The sequence below is a fragment of the Sinohyriopsis cumingii genome, chromosome 12 (assembly GCF_028554795.1).
Source record: "Sinohyriopsis cumingii isolate HCF-2022 chromosome 12, ASM2855479v2, whole genome shotgun sequence".
NCBI lineage: Eukaryota > Metazoa > Mollusca > Bivalvia > Unionida > Unionidae > Sinohyriopsis > Sinohyriopsis cumingii.
In genome coordinates this window covers 26,428,311-26,432,616 of record NC_142972.1, presented here as the reverse complement: position 1 = coordinate 26,432,616, position 4,306 = coordinate 26,428,311, and positions in this window count along the sequence as shown.

Sequence of the window (4,306 nt, the reverse complement as noted above, 5' to 3'; positions counted from 1 at the left end):
ATGGTCATTTCGAAATCACTAGCTGTCAAAAAGAAGAAGTACTTTAGAGTCAGCCAATCAGAAATTAGGTCCGTTTGGTTTTTATAGAAAAACCATGACTTGAACTGAACTCAAAAGGTTTAGTTCTATCCTGAAACTGTAACGTGTTTACTAAAACCATGACTTCATCTTAAAGTATAAATCCACAACCACAAAGAAATTTTTCATTCAATATGTCGTTTACTAAATGACCCTTTCAATCGATAATCATTAAAAATTGACACACATAATATAGTTACACATAACAATATCAAAGGGACAAAACTATTTTCTTACACAATCATTATCAAACTTTTATCACTGTGATGAAATTTTGAATCCCATCATTGGATTATTATTCTATTCACGCCTATAGTCTGAAGAACAATAACATATATAGTTTCGTCATACTACAGCGATGGATATTAATCATAACGAAATCTTGCGTTTTCGATTTAAAGTTTATGAAAAACAACATTTTGGTTGTTGGTTTTTTCTTTCAATACTATGAAATTTCAAAGTCATAGTGAGTATAGTTGAAATAGGTGTGGCATGCATATATAACAGATTGGCTAAAATTGGCCATAACTAATTTGGTCTGATAGGACTCAGGTCACGATAATTACTTCAGGTTCAGTACCCATGAAAATATAGCCCCAGTTTATTTTTACAGCATTTTTTCCTCTCTCATTTTGATGGTTATACAAGAGTCAGATTTTTTCTTGGTATTTATTTAAAGGGAATAAGTGCATTATGGCGTGGATGCCTGTGTGTATTTCTGCGACCGTGCACAGTGAGTAATGATGCGTTGATGCTGATCCGTATCCCGTTGCACGATGCTTTGCTTACAGTCCAGCCTCTCCAAAAAATGCCGGATAACCTATGTCAAAAACTTCACCCTGAGTTAATCTTTGTAAGTACTTTAGATTAATATATATGGTTTATTAGGATTAGGACACAATGTTAGTTCACTTCTGAGAAACAAATGTTAGGAACAATATTTGCGAACCATGTCTAGATGGCAGAAGCGCAATCGTAGCGATGATGATGCAGTGATGGGCAAGGCACTTTATTCAAATGACGTCGTCACCCAACCAAGCCACTATCATTCTCTCGTCAGGTGACTTGTTCCGGCATTCACTGTATACTTAGTGTTACCATGACACCATCACCACATAGTCGTTACTGCATTTTTAGCTTTTGATGATCAGTGTTATAATGATACAGGCTACCATTATGCATGGAAGAACTCTCTCGTATTATTATATCTTTACATTGGTAATTATTGTACAGCGAAGACACCATGATAGAAATCCATGCAACAATATGCATGCGTGTTTGTAAATGTGTGCATCTTGTTTATTTAACCTGTCACACACAGTATTTTTCTAGTGTACTATTTTAATGCAGACGAATGAGTGTCTTTATGCATTGGTCAGTAGGTTTAGCGCACTAAATACCGCTGTGGTGCGAAGTTTCGCATATGAATCTAAAGTGGAAGCCTAGTTATCCAGTAATAGCTACTTGGACAACTAGCAAAGGTTAACCCCCACTCTCCCAATGCACACACACACACACACAAACACTTCTCAAGACAGTGAGCAAGGGATAGGAATCCACATTTCTTTATTTGCGTTATGTAACATCATCTAAGATAAACATATACGAAGACAAACATTCAAATATTCAAAAATAATTGCAAGTCTGTATTTTCTAACTTCAACCCCTCACAATGACCCCAGTACATAGGCCAAGAATGATACCCATTTTGCAAATGACCTCTAAAGGCGAAACCACCCAGCAGCTCGGGAGAAAATTAATAACGGGAAGAAATACGGGCTGAGGATTTGATTATATCCCTTAAATAAAGTCGGGGGATAACTATCGAACTTAAAGACAACGGATTCTTTCTACCCAATGCAAACACAGTTAACGTTGTAATTCTTCTAACCTGTGATGATCACTGCTAAATCGTCAGCACTGGGGAGTGGCACACTGCTCCAAACTTTACGTTACTCCTCACTGCTAAATTCACGTAAATCGAATTGTCCCTCTATGGCATGCCATATTACCTGAAAGGTCCAGCCAAGAAACAGCCAGTGCCATCCTGGAAAAATCTCCATTTAGTCTCAAAAAGGGCTTTTGTGTTTTAGTATACTGAAGAGAAGTGACATTGACATGGCAAACAGAAATGTAAGTCATTTCATTCCGAGTGGCAACATTTGAATATTATAGAGTGACACTATGGGGTCAAACAATGGAACCATGGTGTCAGTGCGAATTAACATTAAGGTAGCTATTTTAAAAGTATGGAATTATGGAGTCAGTGGGAATTATATATTATATGGTCCTTCGTATTTACATTAGTATTGCCCTATGGGTCAAGGGGAAAGTCAATGTAATAACTAGTATAATATTTTCCCTTGACTCCATACATTCGTTTTATTTTGGGTTCCAAATATGAAGTCAAGGGAAAACGTTAATGTTAATAACGTCCATAGGTATGACATTTGTACGGCACTATGGCGTCTAGTCATCCTCTGGCCAAGAAACACCGGTATCTGCTGATCAAAACGACGTCTGTATGAACAGGAAGCAAACTTACCAACCAGCACACGGTCTTTATCACAAACACCCACATTTACTAACCATAGCACACTCTTAATAACCAATACACAGTGTATTTGACCGACACTAACTACTATTAACCACTACAACGTCGCACTGACCAAGACCCACACCTGCTGACAACCACTAACACCTACTACATACTGCCCGCTACGGATATTTTCTGCCCTACCGCCATCTTACGGACCAGAAACTACATCTACTAACTAGCACCAACACATACTAACGATTTAAATGCATTAACCTTTTTATTATACTCATTTTGTTGTTCTACCTAAGGCTTAATCATAAACAAGTACACTACAAGGAGCAAAGTATTTAAATTTATGTTGTATTCCAAAATAAATACACAACCTTAGATTCATCAATATAGCAACATTATTAATGCGTAAATAGTATCGCCCAGAGACCTTTGAACTTCGTCGCGCATTCGACATTAGTTTAAGAAAGAATTGTCGTTTTGGTCTACTTAAAATTGAAATTTAGAGTCATAGGGTTAATGAATGCGCATAGCAACAACTTTTCCAGTTGGTCTCTGGAATGGGTGGATTTTTGTCGATTCTACTCAACTCTGCTATTCTGTTTGTGATGGACTGGATTTATTAGCTTTGTCAATTCCTCGCGAAGTACATGTGGTTTGAAAAGGGAGGGGCCCATCTTGAATTAGCTGCATGTGTGTTTCCCTTCTTTCATTGATTGTTTGGAATCATAATGTTTGGAAAATATTAAATCTTTTAATTGAAATTATCAAAAAGACGCTATGGAATATCACGTTCATTTCATTTTGAGTGCAGCCAGGAGAATGTGAATGCAGTTGTAAATATAGTCGAAATTTCATAACAATTTCGCAGTGTGTAATCGAGTGTTAGAGCCAAATACATAGCTCATGTAATTTGGATTTGCATAAATAAGAATGTACATTCTGGGGAAATTCAAGATGCAAGCATGTAAATATATTATTTCCATTCATTCTTATTATCAGGTATAACGGTACCAATTGCGCAAGTCCAGGTGGGCGGGGCTTAAGGTGTAGGGAAGATTGTATTTCGAAATAAACAACAAAACTAGCTGTGATCGGTACATTATATAAGAGCTGTACTTTCTGTTAGGCTTTTTAAAAAAGTTGTGCCTCCTGGCAACATGTTAGATTATGTTAATTCCTATCTAGATGATATTTTGTATTTTTTTATGATTTTTTTAAAATGTGGTACACGTCTCTGAAACCGTGTCTGTTGTGACTAGATAAATCTTACCCCTGTCTAGTTCCAGCAGAGTTATCTCTCTTAAATGCAATGGAGTACCTGGTTTTATCCTTGTCAAATTGACAATCTAACACTGCTCTCTAGAAAAGCTAAAGTAGGATAGAAAATATATTTATTTCTCCAAACATTAGCATTAAGGTCTATGGAAAAACAATTGGTACCGTGATACCATCAGCTAAAGAAGACATGTTTATGACTTGTCACTTGCATGGATTTGTAAAGACCCCAGCTTTGTAATGATCTCTACTGTAGTATGGCTTCTATCGCTAACCTAAAACAGAAACAATGTGTCAAACACGTTAACGTGGAAAATTGCATAGCAGTTGGTGAGTGACAGTCGAATCGACCAGCAGGAATAAGAATTCTTTGTCGTCTTTGCTTATTGACTTTGATGCTCT